Source organism: Balaenoptera physalus (genome assembly GCF_965194825.1).
Source record: "Balaenoptera physalus genome assembly, chromosome: 10".
Taxonomy (NCBI): Eukaryota; Metazoa; Chordata; class Mammalia; order Artiodactyla; family Balaenopteridae; genus Balaenoptera; species Balaenoptera physalus.
In genome coordinates, this window is record NC_138889.1 from 69,588,543 (window position 1) to 69,615,309 (window position 26,767).

The 26,767-nt window shown below is 46.6% G+C and overlaps 1 long non-coding RNA gene across 1 annotated transcript; it reads right to left on the reverse strand.

The window, feature by feature from the left end:
- Positions 1-86: 86 nt before the first annotated feature.
- LOC309668030 lies at positions 87-21,652 on the reverse strand. The gene is made up of 3 exons (XR_014268035.1): positions 20,412-21,652; positions 18,823-18,961; positions 87-14,187 (listed from the first exon to the last, which is right to left on the reverse strand). It is a non-coding gene; the product is annotated as an uncharacterized lncRNA (long non-coding RNA).
- Between the last annotated feature and the right edge of the window lie 5,115 nt (positions 21,653-26,767).

Below are 26,767 nucleotides of genomic sequence, written 5' to 3' on the forward strand. Positions count from 1 at the left end.
CCAATGGCCGGCCCGGGCGCCGGCGACCTCCCGCCCCAGGCTGGCCTCCTCTGCCGCCGGCGCCCGGCTCTACCGGAAGCTGTCGCCGTCTCTGCATCCCGTTGCCCCGCGGCATCCCAGTCCATTGTCATCTCTGGCCCAGATTCTTGCCACAGTTTACGGGAGGCGAGGGGAAGGTGTTCTTTCTGGGTCCCACCTTGCCCTTTCCAAGCCATCCTCTACCCAGCAGGCAATATAAAATCCAAGCCCCTTAGCCTGGCATTCAAGGCCCATCACAAGCTGGCCTTAATCTGTCTGCCGTGGTTGTTTCAGTACTCCAGCCAAGAAAGCCCACTCCTAGCTCCCGCAATAGGTCCCGAGAATGTCAGCAAGCTCCTTAAGGGCGGCATAGCAGAGTGGTTAAGACCAGACACTGCAGCCAGACTGCCTGGTGTCAATCCCAGCTCTGCTACTTAGAAGTTTACCAATCTGGCCAAGTTAGCAGATTCGTCTGCTCTCCATTTAGCCCAAATGTAAAATGGAGGTTATAGTAGGACAGCTAAAAAAAGTTGCTTGCCATCTGGTTCTACAAGAACGAAGGCACTAGCCACTGCAGTCGCAGACCTTCAACACCCCCTGAAAGGAGTTCAGGGCAGAGATCAGGAATGAGGCACTCTGTGCTCTGGGGAAATTGGCAGAACAGGCCTTCAGAGAGATCTTTTCAGGAGAAAGTTTTATGAACCCAAACTCTTGTATCATCCCATACTTAGAAAAGCACTAAAACTGTTCATCAACACATCCGTTCCTCATGACTAGCAGCAGCTTTCTATCGAGATGTGTGCTCGGTTGCATGTACCCCCTTTGCCAAAATCACAGATATACTGACCTCCCCCCTTACCTCTTTGGAACAGTTCCACAAAGCTTTCTGAGAGGCTGTCTCACGGGCTACAGTCCTCACTAAGTCCCCAAAGAAAACTGAAACTCACAGCTCTCGTGTTGTCTGTTTTTAATTCAGTTGACAAGTAGTAAGGTACCTCGTAGGTAACAAGTATAATGCACGCAGGTAGGTGTGGGGCAGGCGATAAGTGGGGTGTAAATGTCAGCTCTCATAGTGAGAGCAGAACTTTGTCTGCTCCCAGCAGTCTCCCTAGTACCTAGAACAGGGAGCACTCACATAATTTTTGAATAAACCTGTGTTTTATTTGTCAAAACTCCTCCTATTTTTTCCTGTTACTCCTTCTGTCTGGACAGCCCTCCCTCCTCCCCTTGACCAGGCTAACTCCACCCCATCTTTCAAGACTCAGTGTCTCTCATTACCTGTCCCTGATCCATCCCATTTCTCCTCTAGGAGCCCCCAGCACCATGTGCTTCCCCATGGCAGCCCTGACTTGCCACAGTCTCTCTAGTCACTGGCCCATTTCCCCCAGAGACCTCCAACTCCTAGGAGGCGGGGACTGACTTGCTCACCGTTGTGTCACCAGGGCCTCAGTTATAAGACACACTTGGTCCCTGAGACATGGATGGGCTGGTCATTATATCAATTGCTAGTGATATATCAATATAGCAGTAACATTATGAGAACTCACAATGTGCCAGGAACAAGTATTAACTCATTTAATTCTCAAACAACCTCTGAGGTTGGTACTACTACTTTTATTCCCATCTCACAAATAAGGAAACTTTCCTAAGACCACATAGCTCGTAAGTGGTTGAACTGGGATTTGAACCCAGGAATCTGGCTCCAGAGCCTTCACCCTTCACCGCCAAACGCCTCTGCTATAAACCTGGCCAGGAAGTATGAGATGACTTGGGAGCATCTGATGAGCAATTTCTGCAGGTGACCACTTGGAAAACATGTGTTTGAGGGAGGGAGTTCAGGACATGCCATCCCAAAATATGCCACTTTGGCATATTGATTATTTTGAACTGAAGGCACTTGAGAAACAGCAGATGTAGGAAGGACTCTCTGACCTGCCCTTTTCTACCTACAAAAAGGCCATAAAATTTTTCATGAGAGAGGTGCCCTCCCTGTACCAGGAAGAGAACATCCTTATCACCAGAGAGGAAGTCAATGCCAAAACGGATCTGTACAAACACACGCTTACTAAAATAACCCTTATCTTAGTTTTTTCACCATACCACTCCCCGTCACTTCCCCACAATTCACTGTCCCTAGCCCAACCCCCTTTGCCTTGTCATTTCTTCACAAATCTATCATTTCTTTGTCTAAAAGGTATATAAGCTTTCTGCTCTGGGTCACCTCCTCGAGTCTTCATTTACCTGTGAAGTCTCCCATGTACATGTAAAATTTTAATAAAATGTGGATGCTTTTCTTCTGTTACTGTCTTGTGTCAGTTTAATTCTTAGGCCCAGCCGGGGACTCTAAGAGGGTTGCGGAGACATTTTTCCTCCCCTAAAGGGACCATGGCCTCTTTGTCATGTCCATCCAGCTGAGTCCACAGCAGAGTGTCAGTTGGGAAGAAACGATGTTGGGGGCCTTCTTGGCATTGGGCACTGTGCACACCCCAAATCTATAGTGAGTTGCCTGGAGACTCAGAGAAGTTATCCCCTCTGCCCAGACAGCAAGTGAGCGGTTGGTCTGGAACTAGACTCCACGTGCGGCTGACTCTAAAACCAGTGCTCGCAGCTTTCCTTCTCATGACTGCCTTTCTTTGCAGACGTCTTCAAGTCACTATTTATCACCAAGATGTGGCTTCTAGCCATGTTCTCTTAAATTTCTGGGCCTCCGGGTTAAGCCCTCCTAAAAATCCAGGGAAAGCCCCCTGACCCCCCAGCATCCCCTGTTCTGCAGCCCTGGCTCAGCTATTCGTTAGCTTTCTGAGGGTGGCCGATCCTGTGCAAAGAGCCTGGAACTGAATCTCCAGATTCCCCACCAGGCACACACACTAGGAAGAAACTAGAGCAGAATGGAGACCCCAGCCAGAGGGCACACTTTGGGGCCAAGAAAAGAGTTACAGTGGTGCAGATTTACAGAGCAAACCATGGTCTTCCATTCCTCCCCGTTGCTGGCTTAAGAGACTGGGAATTTCCCTGAATAAGACTTGTCTTCTATCTTATATCTTTTGCCCTGCAGTCTGGAGTTCTTGACTTTCAGAATGAACTTTAAGAAAAAAGAAAAATTTGAGCTGCTCCCAAGTGACAGGTGAAGGGCTGTGTGTTTTCTCCTACGGGGTCTAAATTCTGTACTCTGAAAGGTAGGAATGTATCAATACTGCCATTATTAAGTGAAACTAGCAAAAAAGAGATAAAAGGGAAAAGAGACAGGAAAGGTAAGAAAATCTACAGTCCTCAAATATAAGGGCTCCCCCTGCCCAGCTTCATACAATCCCATCACCACCTTGAGGCAGGAAAAGCACTGAGGCAGCTGCAGAGATGGGCCCCAGCCAGACCGCACATGTTCTGGGCTCCTAGCAGCTTAGGGGCAGGAGTGGACGAGCCCTGTGCGTTTGGGGCCTGACTTGAGAAAGGGTAGCAGCCTGGATGGTCATTGTGAGCGGACGGGCCTAGGGGCACACAGAGCAGGCAGAGTTGTCGAAGGCTGTCCAGATTAATCACCTTTAGGGTAAAGGAACTATCTAAAATGCCACAATTTCCATTATATCACTGGTCTAAGCTCTATGTCCATCAGGGACATTGTTTTTTTCTTTCAGGGTGTTTGGAAACACTTCTTGGAATTATTTAAAAACTCTAAGTCCTCACATTTTCTCTACTGGAGTCTCATTTCAGGGTTGAGGAAGTGGCAACAGAGAGGTTGTCACCTGCTGGAAATTACCTACAAAGTCAGCAGCCACACAGCAATTTCAGGTCTAGCTGTCCACCCCACAGACGCTCATGGCCATGTGCTTGAAAACACTTTTTAGTGTCTTCAGCAGAATGGATGAACAGGTTTCTACAAACAATAGAATACAACAGTTAAAGGAATGGACCAATATTTCTAGGCAACAACGTGGATAAATTTCAAAAGACAAATGTGGCAATTTGCAAAATGAGATGCACAGAATGCTATTTGTGCTTATTTTAAAAACACAAAACAACTATCTATTGTTTATGGATGTTATAAATATAGTAAAAAAAAAAAAAAAATTACAGAAATAGGCAGGCTGCCTCTGAGGTAAAAGGTGGGGGGAAGAGATGGAGAAGGTCTTCAGTCACATTTGTAACATTTTATTTCTTTAAGGAAGAGAATGTAGCAGCGTGGAGGAGTTCTGAAGCAAAAGTGTCCAAAGATTCACATCGGTTTAATCGCTGCAGTTGATTAACTACAGGTGGGCATATGGGTGTGTCTGTTGTATTATTTTCTGTCTGTTTGAAATAGTTTGTGAATAAATTGAAACAAAAGAAAAAAGCAAAAGGCAAGCCCCTCCCAATCCCTATCCTGCACCCCCCAAAAACCAAACCAAAACAAAACACCTCTAAGAGCCAAACTGACTTTTCTTAGATCTGTTCTTGGCGGAAATGCTCTCTTCCCCAAGGCCCAACAGTGGCCCCCATTGCTGTGAGGTGAGTGGGAGGAGTGGAGGGTCCACACCAGACCCAAATGGAGGGGCATTTCTCTTCATAAAATGCCCTTCTGTGTGCTCCAATGGTTGGGAGCTTTCCTCCTGGGGTGGGTGGAAGGGTGGGGGAACTGGAGTCAGGTAAGGACCCTGGGAGGTGGGTGGGGCTTATCTATCAACCCCTCCCCCAACTCACCGCCATCACCAGGATAAGGAACAGTTTGCAAACAAGGAAACCTCAGACACCCACGACTTAGAGGCACTCAATCTGGATAGGTGACTATTGTGTACCGATTTTTTAAAGTTTAACCATTCAGAATAATTAATTAGACCAAGGAAGGATTGATTACACATTTCTCTTTTTTCTTTCCCTTCCATCTCAGATAGACTACACTGAACACAATTTGGAAACAAAGGTGAAGAGTTGGCTCAGACATCATGTGTCTGCATGGCTATTTAATATCTATTTAGTATTTAGTAGCTGTTTTCCCTGCTGGAATGCAGGCCCCGTGACATTGCCCAGGATGCCTGGCCCTGCAACCGTCTCCTGTCCTGTCCTGCTGATGGTCTGCAGGGCGTTCACACTCAATAAGGAAATCCTGAATGAATGCGGGCCTGATAGGGGCTGGGCTCCCTGCCCACAGGAATCTACGGTGAACAAAGAAACAGCAGTAAGCAGGTAATGCCAGGACAGTATGACAGAGGAAAAGACAAGCTGATTCTTTTCAGAACGTCCATAGTGGGATAGGGCCGTTCATCGCTGGTCCAATCATCTCTGTGGGAGCGGGAGATCCTGTGGTGTCCTCATGCATGACCCACCTCTCCCACCCTTTTGATTGGACCAGGATGGACGCCTGTCTGAAGCTTGACCTATCAGATTCTTTCCTGGATTTTGAGGCTGCAGACACCATTGTTCAGCCGCTTGAGGACAAAAGCCAACATAGAGAAAGTCAGAGAGAGAGAGAGATTGAGGGAGAGACACATTTAGAGAAATGAGATCCTATGAGCTTGAGAGAGAGGGTGATGGGAAGAGAGGGGCTGCCTCACCCCATGATGTCATTCTGGTTCTGGGTTTTTGTCTTTCATGAGTTTGAAAGCCAGCAGCTGCCCCATCTGCCCTTAGACTCTGTGAGATGTTTTGGGATTCTTCTCATATACTTCCCTTTTTGTTCCAGCTAGGTTTCACAACTTTCTGTGGCTGGCTACCAAGCTGCCTTAAATGTCTGGGGTGGGGCTGCCTATATTTTAACAAGGCAATCCTCATCAAGGAAGGTTTGCATTAGAGGAGACGCATGAATTAGAAATAGAGGGCCACCAGGCCCGACAGGACAGGGAAATGTCAGCCAGGGGCCTCCTCCCCTTTGTTATCCGCTCTGACCCACAGTGCCAGCCACCAATTACATTGAGGCTTCCCAGCTCCTGCCTGGAAGTTGTCATTGTTCTGAAGATATTGGTGCCAAGATTTTTCTGAATGGAAACTCCATCTGGCCTTGGAAAGAGTGTTCACATGGATTCAGATTTTCCATGAGTAACAGCCACTGAATATCCAAAACATACATTTAATTTGCCAGGTTTCTGTGGGTGGGTGAACAAAAGACACCCAGAGGACCATACTCCTGGCCATCACCCTTGGAACGCAGCACTGGAGGGATGAGCCCCGAGCCTGGCTGTCTTGCTTTGCTGTTTAGCAGGTGGATTCATGTGCTCTGTATATTCTTACATGTGTATCTGAAGTGGGTGATGACTAAGGAACAAGAGAATTTTGGTGGAGCCAGCACCAAAAGAGGAAGACAGAAGAATTGATCTTATTAGGCAACCATAGAGGAAGACTATCTAGAAATGTGTTTCTCCCCAATTCTCTCCATTGCTTCAGGTCAAAATGCTGTGTTTATTTCTTCCCTGGAGCAATTTTCAATGCTGGCTCCATAATAGAATCAGCTGGGAAGCTTACTAAACAATACAGATGCCTGAGTACCCTTTAGAGATGCTGATTCAGACATATGAGAGAGGGCTCCTCAGGGTACATTCTAGAACCGTCCTTGCTGAGGATTCACTTTTCATCAAGCCTCACCCAAAAGCTCTCCTCTCATGCCATCAGCTTCTCCCCTGACCTGGGCAATGGCCAGTAGCACTTGCTTCCCTCTGGATGTGGTTGGAAGCTGCTGGAGAGTGGAAAGAAGGCTGGACTTGGAGCTGGATAGTCCTGAGTTTGGGTTCTGGCTCTGATCCTAACTGCCATGACCTGAATATCCCCGGATTCTCTAGTTTATGGGCACATTAGTGCCCAAACCACAGGGCTCTTAGCCCACACCTGCTGTCACTAAGATAATCTGGGAAGCCCCCAAGAGATGTGTTTGTGCATCTGTGATTCAGTTCTGGTTTCCAGTTGCCTCCACTACCACCGTCTCCAAAATAGTTGTACCATCTTGAAGATAATGAGTTAAAACTTAATAGGTGAAGAGCTCAATAGCATAGCTGGGTGTTTCCAGTGGGCTGGCTGCTGTTGGGTTTTGCTACATTAATATCCTTGCTGGTCAGCAGTAAAAAGGAATGAACTACTTATACGCACAACACAAACGCATCTCGAATGCATTATACCAAGTGAAAGAAGCCAGACTCAAAAGGCTATACACTGATTCCATTTAAATGATATTCTAGAAGAAAGCAGAACCATAGGAACTACAAACAGATCGTTGGTTGCCAGAGGCTGGGATGGGGGGAGGCGTTGACTGTAAAGGGGCACAGGGACCTTTGGGGGATTCTATACCTTGATAATGGTGGTAGACACACAATGCCGTTATACATTTGTCAAAACTGGTAGAACTGTCCACTAAAAGCTCTGAATTTAATGTATGCAAATTCCACCTAAATTAAAAGAAAATGGGGGAAAAAAACAGATAAAGTAACTTGCCCAAGGTCCGAGCCAGGGATTCAAGCTGGTGTGTGGAACTCCTGGATCTGGACTTTTAAGTGCTCTGCAGCGTGTGCTCAGGCAACTTGCAGGGGAGGGGGCACCTCTCAGGAAACACTCTGTCCTTGGTCAGGAATATCAGACAAAGAAGCCTGCAGTCGGGGCATCATGATGTGGGGAAAGGAACTGTGTTCCAGTCATGGTTTTGCTACCTTCTAGATTTATAATCTTGGATGATCTAATTTCTCTCTCTAAACTCTAGTTTTCTCAGCTTTAAATTACTTTCTCTTTTGAAGGCATTGCTGTGTCATCGTAAAGGGCAGGGGCCCAGGAACAGCCCCAGTTCTGCGTTACTCTCCACAGGTGACTGGGACAAGTCTCTCCACGTCTCTGAGCCCCACTTTCCTCATCTCTAAAAGGAGGACAGGAAATGCATCTACCTCATGGGACTGATGTTAGCGTGACAGGCACTCAGCAAAGCGCCTGGCACTTAGCAAGCATCAGTGAATGTGAGCTATTATGATATGATCACCAGCCAACAAAGCTCTTGCAAAGCGAGCAGGGAACAGAGCTTCCTTTGTGTGCGCTCAGCTGGGGCTCTAGGGAAGGCTGGGTGAGGGGAGTGTCCATGGAAATTTTGCTCAGACCACGAAGGGTTATGGAGGGTCTTGTGCAGACAGCTCTTCTCTGTTTACACAGGCAAACCTTTTGTCTGCCTCGGTGCACAGTGCCGCCAGCATGGCTGGGTCAGAAGTTCACATAATAAACACGATCTGTACCCAGAACACGCTCCCATCCACGTTTAGGTCCTGCAGCTGAGGCTCTTACATTTTAAACTCTTTTTTTTTTTTCTCCCTCACGGTCTGCACATCCCTTCCTGCAATATGACTTCCATCCAGCTCCCTGATGATATGTGAGCAAGAGTCAAATGAAGGGACTTGTCCAAAGTCCCACTGTTAGCAAGGGAAATTGGAGCAATTTGGATAGCTACTGCTAAAATTGTGTCTTCTCATTTTTATCCCTCTGTCGCTGTCACTCTCTCTGTGTTCCTTCTTGATCTAAAGCAGACACTTGGAATGGGTCTATTTGCTTAATATCTCTGCAAGACAATAGCCCCTTGCCAGTTTGATTGTGCTATTTTGGAAATTCACCGCGCTGGCCCTGAGGCTCACCAAGCCTGCCAGGCAGCACATGCTAGCACCCATCATCTTTTTGGCTGGTGTTCTTAAACTTTATCAAGCATCAGAATTGCCTGGGGTCAGGGGGAGTGGGTCTTAAACACAGACTCCTGGATGGGGCCCTGAACTCTGCATCTCTAACAATTTCCTGGGTGATCCTATTACTATCTGCCCAGGGACCAAACCTTTAGAATGTCTATTCATCACTGCTGAGGGAGATACTAAGCCTCACTTAGTATCAGAGAGATCAGAAGACGGTGGTAGCATTGCTGGTAGCACCCCAGCCCAAGTAAAAGAGAGAGCATGACTGGAGATAAAATCAAAAGGAAAATTGAAGTGTTTCCCAAGTTTTTTGTTCTACTTTCTGCCAGCAGCTATCACTAAACATTCCTGATGGGGTTCAAATTAAGAACCAGGAGAGGAGGAACTGGTGAAAGATCTGCTCAATAAAATGGACCATTGAAACCCAGAAATGCAGAGGGACAAAGAAAGATGTTTATAGAACATAACTGATAGTCAAAGAGCTGAGCTGAAAAGAACAGTGCTGAGTGTCACAGCCAAGGTAAGGTGAGGTCAGAAACAGGAAGAAAATAAAAAGGGAGCAGATTAGAAACAGGTTTGGATATGGTACCTGCCACAGGTTAGGGCAAGCAATGCAGGCTCAAGTCTGTAAAGGGTACATGGGGGCTAGAGAGCAGCCTGCTTTTATGAGCTGATGGCTTCATAAATCCTAGAATAGACAGCTCATGGTTTAAGGGACCAGACAGGACTGAACAATTCTCTTAAAACTTAAGTGTTAGATGAACAGAGACATTATGTTTTAAGAATCACATTTGGTAAAACTACAATGAGATACTGTTTTTACCTTTCAAAAGAATGAGGCAGCTCTATCTATTCTCATTCATTCATTCATCCATTTATTCGACAAATATTTTGTTGGGTGCTTCCATGTGCTAGGCTCTGTTCTAGGAGCTGGGAATTGAGATGAATGAAGCAGCAAAGCATCTGTTTTTACAGAGTTTACATTCCAGAGAATAGAGAGAGACCTTCAAGCCTACAGATACACACAACACACACACACACCACACAGAGAGAGAGAGAGGGAGATAATAGTTTATATTTTAGGAGGTGATAAATGCTATGAAGAAAATAAAGCTGAGGACAGAGAAGAATGAGGAGAGTTGCTATTTTAGATGTGCTTTTGAGAAACCTCTGATAAGGTGACATTTGAGCAGACACAAAGAAAGTGAAGAATGGTGACTACAGATTCAATGCAATCCCTATCAAACTACCAATGGCATTTTTCACAGAACTAGAGCAAAAAATTTCACAATTTGTATGGAAACACAAAAGACGCCAAATAGCCAAAGCAATCTTGAGAAAGAAAAACGGAGCTGGAGGAGTCAGGCTCCCTGACTTCAGACTATACTACAAAGCTACAGTAGTCAAGACAGTATGGTACTAGCACAAAAACAGACATATAGATCAATGGAACAGGATAGAAAGCCCAGAGATAAACCCATGCACATATGGTCACCTTATCTTTGATAAAGGAGGAAAGAATATACAATGTATATTGAATGTGTATTGAAGAATATACACCCTTCAATAAGTGGTGCTGGGAAAACCAGACAGCTACATGTAAAACAATGAAATTAGAATACTCCCTAACACTATACACAAAAATAAACTCAAAATGGATTAAAGAACTAAATATAAGGCCAGACACTATAAAACTCTTAGAGGAAAACATAGGCAGAACACTCTATGACATAAATCACAGCAAGATCCTTTTTGACTCACCTCCTAGAGAAATGGAAATAAAAACAAAAATAAACAAATGGGACCTAATGAAACTTAAAAGCTTTTGCACAGCAAAGGAAACCATAAACAAGATAAAAAGACAACCCTCAGAATGGGAGAAAATATTTGCAAACGAAGCAACTGACAAAGGATTAATCTCCAAAATATACAAGCAGCTCATGCAGCTCAATATCAAAAAAACAAACAACCCAATCCAAAAATGGGTGGAAGACCTAAATAGACATTTCTCCAAAGAAGATATACAGATTGCCAACAAACACATGAAAGGATGCTCAACATCACTAATCATTAGAGAAATGCAAATCAAAACCACAGTGAGGTATCACCTCACACTGGTCAGAATGGCCATCATCAAAAAGATCTGCAAACAATAAATGCTGGAGAGAGTGTGGAGAAAAGGGAACCCTCTTGCACTGTTGGTGGGAATGTAAATTGATACAGCCACTATGGAGAACAGTATGGAGGTTCCTTAAAAAACTAAAAATAGAACTACCATATGACCCAGCAATCCCCCTACTGGGCATACACCCTGAGAAAACCATAATTCAAAAACAGTCATGTACCGCAATGTTCATTGAAGCTCTATTTACAATAACCAGGACATGGAAGCAACCTAAGTGTCCACTGACAGATGAATGGATAAAGAAGATGTGGCACATATATACAATGGAATATTACTCAGCCATAAAAAGAAACGAAATTGAGTTATTTGTAGTGAGGTGGATGGACCTAGAGTCTGTCATACAGAGTGAAGTAAGTCAGGAAAAGGAAAACAAATACTGTATGCTAACACATATATATGGAATCTTTAAAAAAAAAAAATGTTCTGAAGAAGCTAGGGGCAGGACAGGAATAAAGACGCAGACATAGAGAATGGACTTGAGGACACGGGGAGGGGGAACGGTAAACTGAGACAAAGTGAAAGAGTAGCATGGACATATATACGCTACCAAATGTAAAATAGATAGCTAGTGGGAAGCAGCCACATATCACAGGGAGATCAGCTCGGTGCTTTGTGACCAACTAGGGGGGTGGGATAAGGAGGGTGGGAGGGAGACGCAAGAGGGAGGTGATATTGGGATATATGTATATGTATAGCTGATTCACTTTGTTATACAGCAGCAACTAACACAACAATGTAAAGCAATTATACCTCAATAAAGATGTTAAAAAAAAAGGAATGAGGTACTGATGCATACTGCAACATGGGTAAACCTTCAAAATATTATGCTAGGTGAAAGAAGCTAAACACCAAAGCTCACATATTGTATGATCCTACTTATAGGAATATCCAGAATAGATAAATCCATCAGGGCAGAATGTAGACCGTGGTCACCTGGGGCTGGAAGGGAGGTGAATGGGCAGAAACTGCTTGATGGGTAAGGGGTCTAACTTTGGAGTGATGGAAATTCTTTGGAACTAGATAGAGGTTGTGGTTGCACAACATTGTGAATGTACTAAATGCCGCAGAGTTGTTCAGTTTAAAACGGTTGACCTATGTTTTGTGAATTTCACCTCAATAAATTATCAGGGGAAAAGAAGTACAGAATAGCATGATCTCCAAGATAAACTGCTAAGTCAAAAAAGTATAAAACAGTGTTTGTATGTTCCTGTGTATCTAGCAGCATGGAATACCCTCATTCACCTTTCTGTACCTGATGAAATTTACAAATTGTATGTGTATTCTCTACGCAAAAAATTTAAAGTAAATAAACGAATTGTTTTTAAACACAGTGCTGACTTCAGAGTCAGACCGGGTTTGAAATCCCAGCTTTGACAGGCATCAGCTGTCAGCCTGTGTTACTCTCAGCCCCAGGTTTCATATCTGTAATGTGGGTACAATAACCGTACCTACTGCCCTGGGGTTGTCAGGTACATTAATGAGATAGTGCAGGTAAAGGGCCCAGTGCTTGGGATACTGTGACACTGAATGAACGGTGGGAGCGGTTCCTACTCATAACACTCCTGACAGCAAATGTGTGGGTTTTTCCCACACCAACCACCAGTTCTGCAACACCCTGGATGCTGACTGGGTGTCTTACGGCTCAGTTCAATCCTGACGCTATTTGCCCATGGTTAGTGCAGACCCTCAGGTTAAAGGCTCAGTTCCATACAACTGTCCCCACTTCTTTTTTTCTTTCTTTTTTTGCGGGATCTTAGTTCCCCCACAGGGGACTGAACCTGGGCCCATGGCAGTGAAAGTGCAGAGTCCTAACCACTGGATCACCAGGGAATTCCCTGTCCCCACTTCTGATGCCAGTCACAAGTCCCAGGTCATCACCTGTAATTCTGACCAACTAGCTCTAAATTGCGGGTTCCCATGCCCCCCCTCCTTCAGGCTTGATAGTCTGCCAGAAGAGCTCACAGATCTCAGAAAAGAGCTTTCCTTGCTGTTACTGGTTTATTTTACAGGATACAACACAGGAACAGCCAAATGGAAGAGATATGGAAACGTATGTCGGAAGGGGTATGAAGCATCTTTGCCTTCTCTGGGCATGCCACCCTCCCAGCACCTTGAAGCTCTCCAAACCAACCCAGAAGCTCTCCGAACTTTGTCTTTTGAGGGTTTTAATGGAGGTTGCATTACGGAGGCGTGATTGATTGACTCAACGGCCGTTGGTGATGAACTCAATCCAAGCTCCTCCCCTCCCCGAAGGTCAGTGGGTGGGGCTGAAAGTTCTAACCCTCCAATCAAGCCCTGGTCTTTCTGGTGACCAGCTCTTATCCTGAGGCTCTCTAGGGTCCCCTAGCCACCAGTCATCTCAGTAGCATACAAAACACACTCATCACTCCAGAGATTCTGAGAGTTTTTGGAGCTGTGTGTCAGGAACTGGCGGCAAAGACCAAATATATTTCTGCCATGGTATCGCAGGATATAAAGCAGATCCTTACAGAAGAAAGCAAGAGCAAGAAAAACATTCTTTAAACCCTGCTCCCCAAATCTAAGCATGCTTTCTCACTTTTGCTAGGTGCACTGGTGGAAGAGCCCAGGAGATTTCTCACATTGTGAAGGGGAGGTCACGCATCAGAGACACTGCTGTGATGCACTCCGAGGCTGGATGTGGTAGCCACAGCTGGCATCCTGAGCTGCCAGGGCACACTGGAGTAATACCAAACCGTGGCCAGGTGGACATGGAGTTACTTTAAAAAGGGACTGAGAAAGCCAGCTGACACTGCTCTAAAGCCAACTTGAGTTTATGGGGCGTGCCCTTCTTTGTTGCCCAGCCTGGCTGTACTCCTGAAGCCTGAGGTGGGGCACAGGACCAGCCTCGCGGTGCAGCGGGAAATTCCTGCAGCTGCGGCTGCTGAACACAGGCCCATCCTCTGCTTCCCACCCACCAGTAGCCTGGGACCCAGCGTGAGATTCTTCCCCAGCCACCTGGACTTACTGCTGTGCTGCTAAATCAGTTTCCCGGGAGTCACCTGAAACACAGGTGTGCTTACTCAGCAGCTCACGAGAGGAGTGGAGAGGGTCAGAAAGGATGCACCAAATGCAGCCTTGGGTGACTCAGGTGGCTCCTGAGAGAGCAGGTCTGTAGCTCCTGCTTGGCCTCTGGTGTGTCAGGCTCTTACTTCAAGCACGAATGGTCATTCCCTCTTCAATTCCTGTTGCGAGGTTTGGCTTTTGGCTCTTGGTTTGAAACTTTTTTATTATCCTCACTGGACCACGAGCATCCTGGGGGCAGGCGCCTCATCTTATCATCATTTAGTCCATTGTGCAAGAGGGCAAGGCTTCCCCACGACCATCAGTGTCATTCCTGAGGGGCAAGAATTGGTCCTTGGGGGAGAAAAATATTCTTATGTTTATACATAAAGCACAAATGTACATACAGTATATAAACAGATATACAGTGTATCTGTGGCACTAAAATTTATGGGGGGAGACAGTTAGAAAACATTGCTAAAAAGGTTTGTAGGGGAGAGATTAAAAAAAAAAAAAAGCCTATCACTGATGAACATAGATGCAAAAATCCTCAACAAAATACTAGCAAACAGAATCCAACAGCACATTAAAAGGATCATACACCATGATCAAGTGGGGTTTATCCCAGGAATGCAAGGATTCTTCAATATACGCAAATCAATCAATGTGATACATCATATTAACAAACTGAAGGAGAAAAACCATATGATCATCTCAATAGATGCAGAGAAAGCTTTCGACAAAATTCAACACCCATTTATGATAAAAGCCCTGCAGAAAGTAGGCATAGAGGGAACTTTCCTCAACATAATAAAGGCCATATATGACAAACCCACAGCCAACATTGTCCTCAATGGTGAAAAACTGAAACCATTTCCACTAAGATCAGGAACAAGACAAGGTTGCCCACTCTCACCACTATTATTCAACATAGTTTTGGAAGTGTTAGCCACAGCAATCAGAGAAGACAAAGAAATAAAAGGAATCCAAATCGGAAAAGAAGAAGTAAAGCTGTCACTATTTGCAGATGACATGATACTATACATAGAGAATCCTAAAGATGCTACCAGAAAACTCCTAGAGCTAATCAATGAATTTGGTAAAGTAGCAGGATACAAAATTAATGCACAGAAATCTCTTGCATTTCTATACACTAATGACGAAAAATCTGAAAGTGAAATTAAGAAAACACTCCCATTTACCATTGCAACAAAAAGAATAAAATATCTAGGAATAAACCTACCTAAGGAGACAAAAGACCTGTATGCAGAAAATTATAAGACACTGATGAAAGAAATTAAAGATGATACAAATAGATGGAGAGATATACCATGTTCCTGGATTGGAAGAATCAACATTGTGAAAATGACTCTACTACCCAAAGCAATCTACAGATTCAATGCAATCCCTATCAAACTACCACTGGCATTTTTCACAGAACTAGAACAAACAATTTCACAATTTGTATGGAAACACAAAAGACCCCGAATAGCCAAAGCAATCTTGAGAACGAAAAATGGAGCTGGGGGAATCAGGCTCCCTGACTTCAGACTATATTACAAAGCTTCAGTAATCAAGACAGTTTGGTACTGGCACAAAAACAGAAATATAGATCAATGGAACAGGATAGAAAGCCCAGAGATAAACCCACACACATATGGGCACCTTATTTTTGATAAAGGAGGCAAGCATATACAGTGGAGAAAAGACAGCCTCTTCAATAAGTGGTGCTGGGAAAATTGGACAGGTACATGTAAAAGTATGAAAATAGAACACTCCCTGACACCATGCACAAAAATAAACTCAAAATGGATTAAAGACCTAAGTGTAAGGGCAGACACTATCAAACTCTTAGAGGAAAACATAGGCAGAACACTCTATGACATACATCACAGCAAGATTCTTTTTGACCCAGCTCCCAGAGAAATGGAAATAAGAACACAAATAAACAAATGGGACCTAATGAAACTTAAAAGCTTTTGCACAGCAAAGGAAACCATAAACAAGACCAAAAGACAACCATTAGAATGGGAGAAAATATTTGCAAATGAAGCAACTGACAAAGGATTAATCTCCAAGATTTACAAGCAGCTCATGCAGCTCAATAACAAAAAAACGAACAACCCAATCCAAAAATGGGCAGAAGACCTAAATAGACATTTCTCCAAAGAAGATATACAGATGGCCTACAGACACATGAAAGAATGCTCAACATCATTAATCATTAGAGAAATGCAAATCAAAACTACAATGAGATATCATCTCACACCGGTCAGAATGGCCATCATCAAAAAATCTAGAAACAATAAATGCTGGAGAGGGTGTGGAGGAAAGGGAACACTCTTGCACTGTTGGTGGGAATGTAAATTGATACAGCCACTATGGAGAACAGTATGGAGGTTCCTTAAAAAACTACAAATAGAACTACCATACGACCCAGCAATCCCACTACTGGGCATATACCCTGAGAAAACCATAGGTCAAAAAGAGTCATGTACCAAAATGTTCATTGCAGCTCTATTTACAATAGCCAGGACATGGAAGCAATCTAAATGTCCATCGACAGATGAATGGATAAAGAAGATGTGGCACATATATACAATGGAATATTACTCAGCCATAAAAAGAAATGAAATGGAGGTATTTGTAATGAGGTGGATGGAGTTAGAGTCTGTCATACAGAGTGAAGTAAGTCAGAAAGAGAAAAACAAATACAGTATGCTAACACATATATACGGAATCTAAGGGGAAAAAAAAAAAAAAAAAGGCCATGAAGAACCTAGTGGCAAGACGGGAATAAAGACACAGACCTACTAGAGAATGGACTTGAGGATATGGGGAGGGGGTGGGGTGAGATGTGACAGGGTAAGAGAGTGTCATGGACATATATACACTACCAAATGTAAAATAGATAACTAGTGGGAAGCAGCCGCATAGCACAGGGAGATCAGCTCGGTGCTTTGTGACCACCTAGAGGGGTGGGATGGGGAGGGTGGGAGGGAGGGAGATGCAAGAGGGAAGAGAAATGGGAACATATTGTATATGTATAACTGATTCACTTTGTTATAAAGCAGAAGCTAACACACCATTGTAAGGCAATTATACTTCAATAAAGATGTTAAAAAAAAAAAAAAAAAAAGCCTGAAAAACCCTGGAGTAGATAAAGAAGTCAGAATCTCCATCTCTCAAGATGGAGATCTTAATTCCTTTTCCTTGTCCTATTGTGAGGGTTAAATGAGATAACGGGAGATGCGGCACACAGCAGACACACAACAAATGTAAGATCTGTTCACTCTGGTGGCCGCCTGAGAGTGCCACTCTTCCAGAACCTGTTCTTTCCCAGTCTCTTTGGCTGCTCTATCAGCTGCCTATCTGTGCCCCTGCCCATAGGGTGCTGTAGGCACAGGTAGAGATGCTTGTCATTTGGGTTTAGCAGGCGCCCGTAATTCACAGGTGAGGCAGGTCCACACCGAGCTAGGAAGTGCAGCCCTGGGCCCCCCTCCACCACTGACAACAGTCCCTTTCCAGGGCCACCTCTCCCCTTGCTGGCTGGCAGTCCCTCCTCTGCGTGCAGCCCCACAGAAGGCAGGAGAAAAATCTCTGACGAGAGCACTCTCAAAAGGGCTCCTGTGATCAAAAAGACAGATAACAACAAGTGATGGAGAGGATGGGGAGAGATTGTAACCCTCACACACTACTGATGGGAATGTAACGCGGTGCAGGTGCTTTGGAAAACTGTCTCAGTTCCTCAGATGGTTCAACATAGTGTTAGCATATTGTCCTGCAATTCCACTCCTAGGTATAAAAATACCCAAGAGAAATGAAGACATGTGTCCCCACAAAAACTTGTGCATGAATGTTCATGATAGTATTACTCATAACAGGTCAAATGTAGAAACAACCCAAATGCCCATCAACTGATGAATGGATAAACAAAGTGTAGTATATCCATACAATGGAATGTTATTTGGCAATAAAAAGAAATGAAGTCTTGATAACATGTTACAACAGAGGTAAACATGACACTAAGTGGTTATTTATGTGCTTGTCTTGTCCCATCTATCTGAAGAGCTCCAGTGACTTGCCTTCCTCATCCCTGTTTCTCCACTTACCCAGCACTTGCTCTGGGGCATGTCAGAGTTTAGAAAATTTTTACTAGATTAAATTGCTAATTATCACTTCCCCTGTTCCCACCTGTACTGTGAGTCAGCACTTGTTCAAGATCACAGAGCTAACTCCCTTTAAATGTTCTCATTCTAAATCTAAGTCCTGATATATTATACTATTAAGTATGCTCTCCGACTTGTCTATTTCATATGCCTCAGGACCTAATGCACAGCGATCCTTAGCAGGTGGGTAGAAGATATTAGCTGAATGGATAATGTAAACAATAAAAATGCTGCAGGAGTCCTGCACTGTTCGAAGCCTGCCTTTTCCCAGAGGGTTACTGTTCAGAGTGACAGGAGAGAAAGATAAATCCTTGTGTTCCGTGAGCTTTCCTCCTCTCAAGACATCTGTGCAGGGTTTCTGTCTATGTGGATTTGGGAAATGATATTAACATTTGCAGAATCTGACTTACTTGTCTCAGGAACCAAGTGGGTCTACTTATATGTCTATGTCATATTTAATTTTTCATTCAATGAATAGTTAGAGACTTACCAGCTATGATGCCTGGCTCTGAATATATAAAAATGAAGAAGTCAGGGTCCCATTCTTAAGGAACAGAGACTTGTTTCACTTTTTCTTTTCATCAGCTTGAGAACCAATACCTAACAGCTTCTTCCTTTATTTTTTTAATGTTTCCTACCAAGTCTAGAATAAACTCAGCTCTAACTATTTTGTAGAATTGTCGCAGGAGTCCTGAGGGCTTGTCTTTTACTTTATTTGTTTATTTTTTTATCTGACACGTGCTCATTCTGTGCTCAAGCGTAAGTCAGGTGGCCTCTCTGGGCCTCAGTCTGTTCTCAGATCCATGGGGTATCCTCTTACCTTTCCCGACTCTCAGGGACAGTGTGAGGGCCGTGCAGAACCACGGATGCTGAAAGGGCTTGCAGTGAACAGAGCTGGATGGGCGTGTCGTGCATAACTGTCATTCTGCCCTGGGCCATCATCACAGTTTGAAGAGAAGCTGGACAGAAGTCAGAGAAAAGAGAGACCGTTTTTATTTCTCAGTGGAAACACCTGCCTTTTGGGACACAGATTTAAAATGAAAACATTTAAAAGCATGCATGATCTTAAACAAGTCATTTCTCCTTCCTGAGTCTCAGCTCCCTCATCTATGAAATAAGGCTGTGGGACTAGATTGACAGGTTTCAAACTATGCGCCAGAGAAATTCTCACTGGGAAGACACTCTTCTAACTCCACATCTGCAACTGCAGAAATATTTTTAAAAATTTTTCCCCTCATTTTACATATTTGGCTTCAATGTAGGTTTTCTGTTCTTTTCTTTCTATTTTTTTTTTCAATAAAAAAATCCTGGAGCTAAAACAAAAAGGAAAATAAACCCTACTGCTAAATAATCTGTAACGAATATCCTCTGGCTCTGGCCATCCTGCTCACACACACATGGACCCATGTGCTACTGCTTATCCTGTGTGCATTCCTCTTGTATGTGTTAGGTGTGAAGGAGGGCCTCTGGGTACTGAATTCCTTTGTAGAGGAGAACTGGCATTGATCTGCAGCCTGCACTGCACTCCGAGATGGCCATTTTTCATAGCAGCATTCCTGAGTCTGAATAACCTTTGGCAGCTGAAGGCGGAGAAAGAAATTCAACAACAAGTCCGGGGAAAACCTCTTCTTCCCAATGCTGGAATATGTTTTAGTTGCAGGTGATGGGTTGCTGGGGAGTGGAGGGTTATGGGAACAGCGCTACCTTGTGGTCCTGTGGTCGCTTTCCCGAGTAAGGCCAGGCTGGTCTCTGTTAAAGGATGGCTCCTGGAGGGATGGGCTCCTGGAGGGATGTACTCCTGGAACCTGGGATTCTGAATTTGCTGGGAAGGGGCTTTCTGAGACCACAGCCTGGGTCGCACCCAGGTCCCTTCCAGGCAGCAGGCCCAGGTGCCTGACTCTGGAGCCCTTCTCTGGAAGCCACCATGCTGCTGAGGCCTGTGAAGGCTACAGGGTAGATGCGTGATTGCTGGGGGAAGTGTGCTGTTGCTGGTGGGACAGCGTCTGGATCTGGAAGACAAGGGCAAAGCCTGAGAGGCGATGGGACAATTTTCACAACTGACACGGCTGAGGCCAAGTTGGGAAGATGGTCTACCAGGAAGTACAGAGAGGGAGGGTAGGAGGTGGTATCTCCCTGTCCAGAAAGAAATTCAGGATTCATGCAAGGAAGAGAGGACTATATCCATTACCTTGACCTCACTCTGACCCCAACCCGGGACCCTGAATGAGCCCTCTTGCCCTGCCCCTCTCTCCCTGCTGGGAAGATAAAATGAAATGTAAAAGTTTAGCCCAGTGCCTGGTACATGGAAATTCCTCAAAGGTTCCCTTGTCTGTCCCTACCCTTGCCCACCCTTGGACTAGACCTCAGGGTGACAGCAATGAACCCAGCACAGACAGTATGGGAACTCACAGCCTGGTGCAGCGCTGGCTGGTACAAATATAACAGGAGCCACAGGTGCCAACTGCTTATTTATTTTAAATTTTCTTGTAGCCACATTAAAACAAGGAAAAAGAAACAGGTGAAATTACTTTTTAATTATATATTTTATTTAACCCAATATCTTGTCATGTCAACATGTAATTAAAATAAAAATCAGTAACGAGATATTTCACACCCCCTTTTTTTTTTTTCCTGCACCAAGTCTTAAAATTCTGTGTGCATTTCACACTTGCAGCATGCCTCTCTCTGCCTCTCAGTATTAAGAGGCTGCTGGGACCTTCAGGACCCACCCCTAAGGAGCTACTTCTCTGTCACTCGGTCACCAATGTGTCCTTTGGCCCAGGGCATGTCACCCCCTAATGTGGGGTTTGATGTCCTTTTCTATGAAATATGGGGCTGGACTGCTGACCTCTGACGTTCTCCCCTGAGGGAAGTGATGCCATCATAAAACGAGGCCTAACCCTAACCCTAACCCTAGCCCTGCCCTGCCTCCCTCAGATAAGAGGCTCGGCTGTGTTTTCCAATGAGAGGGATGGCAGTCGTTCGTGCCCGCTCACTGGTGGCCCTGTCTCCCCGTCCCAGCTTTCTGAGGATTGCCAGAGCCGTTCTGACTCCAGCACTAAAGATGCTTCTGACTCTGTAGCTCCCAGAGAAGGACTCCCCAGGGCTCCTCTGGAAGCTTCTTACCTCTTTCCCGGGCTCAGGAGTCTCTTGGGAAGAAACCTGCAGTGGACTCCTCAGACTTCTGGAGCTAGACAGAGCCCCAGGCTCCCCCCAGCACCCTGACAGAAGAACCCCTTTTGTGGAGGTCATGGAGAAACTGTGTGAGGCTGAATTCTGAACAAGAGACCCCTCCCCTCTAAGCCTCTGAGCCTCCGCCAGGTGCCTGAACCTCCATGAGGGCCCGTTCCCCCAGCTCCCCGACTGAGGGAAGCCGTGACTCAGTGGGCTTAAGAAGCCCCACTCAGCATCTACACATAACTGGGGCCAGGCTGCTCAGCTCATCCACAGCCCCCCCCTGGGCAGGGGACGTTTCCCAGAGCACAGCTGTCTCCACTCCTCCCTCCCCGTACTTTGGGACTCAGACTGGTTAAGCCAGAGGTGATGGAGACCATCGGTCAACTCCTTTCTGATTAACTGCAGCCCAGAGAGGAGGAGAGTGGCCAGGTCACAGGGCTGGTCAGCGGCAGAGCCTCCTGTCTCCCAGCCTGGGGCTCCCCCCTCACCTCCCCGCAGCCCACCACCCCCCATCTCCAAACCATACAGCCCATCGGCTGCCTTTTCTGGCTGCTTCAGATCTGTCAAGTGTAGCCTTGGATAAAACCACTCAAACTCGGAGGCCCCTGGGTGAGCTGGACCCTGCCGCCCCTCGGCCTCACCCCAGCTACTTCGGCTCCAGCCCCCTTCCCTACACACAGTCTACGTTTTCTGGCCACCGCAAGCCACTTCACTTCCCCAGAGGGCCTCCCTCCTTCTCACCTCCAGGCCTGGCCCCCAGGCGGCTCCCTCTGCCACAAATTCATTCCCTTTCCCCTTTCTGTGTGCAGCCAACCCTTCTCATCCTCAGGGACAGGCCCAGACATCACACCCCGCGGTCACCCGGTTACAGCCACCTCCAAGATTGTGTCTGGTTTCTCCCTGTATACCCAGGGCCTGGTACAGTTTAATGAGGAAGGTGTGAACGAGGTCCTGGAGTCTGTAATGTTCCCATCCCCCCTTCCTCAGTACTGATGGTCTCGCCCTCCCTTCCATCCCAAGGCGTTCTCTCCCCGCAGGAAGGGAGTTGACCTTGTTGCTGTGCCTCGGCCCATGACCAGGTGGGGCCTGGGGTGTCTCTGATAGCCCCCCGTTTGTCAGCAGGGCCCTGTCCTCGTTTCCTCCTGGCGAGCTGGTACTCACTGGCACTCTGCAGGTTGACCAGGAGGTGGCGCCAAAGGGCTGCCAGTAATAGCCTGACGGGCGCCTGGATCCCTGTCTCCAGGCACCTGGGCTCCCATCCACAGGGCCAGAGCCCACATTGGGTTCTGTTGCAGTGACCAGGGTCCTGCTCTCCGATGACCATGGGGCCACAGCCTCCTTGACCGTGAGGGTCAGGAAGTCTCCGTTCATCACTGCTGCCCTGTGCTCAGTGAGGCTGGGCTCTGAGTCACCCTTTGTACCACAGCTCTACCCAGGGCCTGGCACCGGCTGTGCGGAATGGAGGGACAGAGGCCATGCAAGGACTGACAAGGTCCCGTGCACATTCTATGCTGGGTTTCTCATCATCACAATGACTTCAGTGTCCTAGGCTTGGAGGCTGGAGCTGACAGGGAACTTCACCATCATTAAGAGCCAGTGGGCCTGGAATGGGTTACGCGTTTACTGCGACATTGACCCTCAGGGGCATAACCTTGGGGGTGACTGGATGGGACCAGGAGGGCAGGACTCCTTGAGCCAGTTGCCCCCAGTAACAAGCAGCCTCACTCATTGTACAATTATTATTATTTTCTACATTTGCTCAGCATGAACATGGTTGGGAAGTAGTGATCTAGGGCTACACTGTCCAATATGGTAGCCACTAGCCACAGGTGACTATTTACATTTCAATGAGTTAAAATTAAATAAAATTTTAAATCCGGTTCCTTAGTCACACTTGCCACATTTCAGATCCTCAGTAGCCACACGTGGCTAGTGGCTACCCTACCGGACAGCAATAGAAATGAACATTTCCATCACTGTAGAAAGTTCTACTGGACAGCACTAGTCTAGTGCTTGCTCTAGACTCTTTTCTGGATAGGGTGTTCTTTAGAATCTCAGAAAGTTCTCCACTCTCTAGCACACTGTCTTCCACTGGTATAGTTGTTGCAACCAAGAGAAATAGAGTCAGAGAGACCTAGGACTAAATTCTGACTTTGCCACTTGCTGGTTCGGTGGCCTTGGAGGAGTCACGTAGCCTCCCTCAGCCTCTGTTTTGTCATCTGTGAGACGGGGATAATATTACCCAGCTCCCACGGTTATTGGGAGGATTAAATGAGGCAGAGCAGGTGAGTCACTGGACGCAGTGCCTGGCGTGCAGTTGTCTGGCCTGATCACTTCCCTCCACCCTGACTTCATCTACTTGTATCCACTCACCCACAAGCCCTTATCACTGGTCTATACTGTGTCCAGACCTGTGTCAGTTTCCACAGCCTATTCACAGGGAACACAGGGCTTGATTCTAGAGGGAGATTGTAATCTAGGTGGGAGGGCAAGATAAGTGCCGTGAAGCAACCTGAAAACAATTCTTAGGCAATCCACAGGGCAGTGTGTCATCCAGTGATACAGGGCCGGGTGGGAAAGGCACTGCGGGAGGTTTATCTGAGAAGGCCTTGTAGGGGGAGGTGGGAGTCGAGCTGGTCTGGAAGGCGGGCGCATGGTGTGGGCTGGCAGAGCCGATAGCAGAGAAGTGACAGGAGAAAGGCGTTGTGGCAGCGGAATGGCAGGAGCAAAGACAGGCTCAGAGGTGGGTCAGGGAGGGCCTGAGCTAACACATAGCGAGGTAGCCCCGCCGGGGTTGTCCTGGAGAAACCAGGAGGGTTTGCTAAGACAGTCACTCAGCTCTCAGAAGCCAGGCTGAGTTGCTTGGCTTTGATGAAGCCAGTGTTTCCCAGGCAAGCGGGGACTTGAGCTGAGAATGGGCAGAATTTGGGGAAGATTGTGCTGAAAGCGCAGTAAGAGGGTCTGTGAGGGAGATCTTGAAGGCAGGGTGAGCGCAGCAAGGTGTGACACCAGAGGCCTTCCTGGGGCAGCACGAGGCACCATTTACCAAGAGCTGTTAACATGCTGTGACCTCAGATTGCTGGGTCCCAACATGGCCAGCAGAAATGGCACTCAGTAGCCCTGTACAAGAAGTCCACATCTAACTGAGAGTGACAGGGGGGTGGACATCGAGAGGAAACAGGATGGAGGAAATGCCTTTACAGCATAGCAGAGTCTGAGCCCCAGCTCCTCACCCAGGTGAGAAAAAGAACAGGATAGGGGCTGAAGGTAGCAGTAAGGAGAGAGGAAAGTGTCTAGAGAGAGGCCTGGATGTCTGAGGAGTAAGGCTGGGCGCAAAAGCGTCAGGCAGAAACATACAGACACACGCCCGTGCACATGCCTGTATATGCACACACAAGTCCACGTGTATAACCCCCCAATTTACATATGCATGCTAATCATACCCAAAGACCCTTAAGGAAACATGCGTACGCACATCGGTGCAAATACACGTGCATGCACACGTACAGGCACCCATTGACACACACGTGTATATACACATGTTCTCCTCCATCCCGGCCTATCCTTCCAGGGCTGAGCTGGTGCTGTTGTTGGGTTTACAGCAGCCAAGCCAGGAAGCATCTGTCCTGGGCACTGAGTGCATTTCTGATGGAGGCTTCTCTAGGCTTTGCTTGTAAACACTATTTATTTTGGAAAGCCACTTCTCTATTTGCAAATGAAAAGTTGGGACATGCAGTATTGGATTTCCCTGATCTGACATTGACCTAGAAAAATGTGCTAGCAGGAACAGAAAGTGCCATGCCCCACTGTGCTGGCAGGCACAAGTGAGTTTCACTCTTCTTGGCTTTGATCAAAAAGGTTAAGATGCAAGTGAGGGGGGCAGGGCCGCCTCCCTGCCCCAGTGGCTCTCCCGCTGCAGACCTGGGGGGAGTGGATGCAGTGATTGGGGGCTTCCCGCAGGCCTGTGTGCTCATGGCCTTGAAGAGCAGTCTGGCAGGGGGAATCAGAGCAGCTGGGGAGTGGGTGTCATAGGGGCCAGTGACAGGGGCCAGCATGCAGAGAGCGAGCAGCTCTGGCACATGCAAAACATGGATGGGTCCCAGTTATGGGGGTCCCCAGAGTTGTCATCAAGGAAACAGGCGATACAACTTCAGCTCTGGGTGCGGTTTGAAATGGGTTCCTGTTGTTGGAGAAGGACAGGCTTCTAGGAGGCAGAGCTGCTAGGCCCAGCTGCAGGTGAAGATCATGGTCTGCTGCAGACCTGCAGGGGGTCTGGTTACTGGTTGCATAGAGTAGAAGCAGAACCTGAGAGGAACGTCCAAGGCAGGAGCCCTGCTTCATGGTGGGAACATGAGCCCCCAGGGTCTCCTTGGGGGCACTGGCTCCTTGTCTGATTGGCATCTAAGTAGACCCAAGAAGCAAGATGCAATCCATTGCCTCAAACAAGCCACAGAATCCTTCTGAATCCCTCAGCTGGGCCGGTGACTTAATCCTGGGCCTGTTAAGACCAGGTTTCACGTTCCACCCATCTTCCTCATGGCCAATCATGAGGATGAAGTGACATCAGAAATGTCATGGGCCCAGCCAGGGCCAGCGATAAAATAAGTGTTTAATAAATTTGAGATCAAATCCCGGCTTCACCACTCACTAGCTGTGTAGCCTGGGACAGGCTATTCATCTGTGCCTTTATCTCCTCATCCGTAGAATGCAGACAATAATAAAATGCACCTCACAGCACTGTTGGGGATTAAATGAGTTAATATACATAAATCACTTTTGAACAGTGCCTGACCCTTTAATAAGCACAATTACCATCTACTATGATATTAAATATTATTCTTAATAATTTATTCGTGTATTTATTCACTTATTCATTCAACAAGTGTCAGATACTGTTCAGGCCCTGGGAATACAGCAGTGAAAAAGAGGCAACAAGCCCTGGGGTGGGTAGAATGAGGGCCCCCCAAAGACGGCCATGTCCTAATCCCCAGAACCGGTAAACATGTTATGTTACCTAGCAAGGGGAATGAAGGTTGCTCATCAGCTGACCAGAAGATAGGGAGATATCTTGGATCACCCGGGTGGCCCTACATAATCATGAGGGTCCCTGAAAGAAGAAGAGGGAGACAGGAGAGAGGCAGAGGCAGGGAGGACATGTATTGAAGCAGAGGTCGAAGTGGAGGATGGAAGAGGGTCACGGGCCAACGAGTGTGGGCCACCTCTAAAAGCTGGAAAAGGCAAGGAAACGGATTCTCCCCTGGAGCCTCCAGAAAAGAATGAAGTTCTGCCCATGATGTTAGCCCAGTGAGCCTTCTGACCTCTAGAACTGAAGGATAATAAATCTGTGTGGTTTTAAGTCGCTACGTTTGTGGGAATTTTTTGCGGCAGTAATAGGATTATTAACACAAACCATCCGTCATGGGGCTTACATTCTTATAGGGGGAGAGAGACAATAGGAAATAAATAAATACGTGGTGTGTGGGAGGGGCATGTCCTCTCCTGCCCGGGTTGGGGAAGGGGGGGCGGTGAGCCAGGCTGCTGAGCACAGACTAGCGGAGGGGGCAGGGGGCAGGGCAGGCTGGACGGGG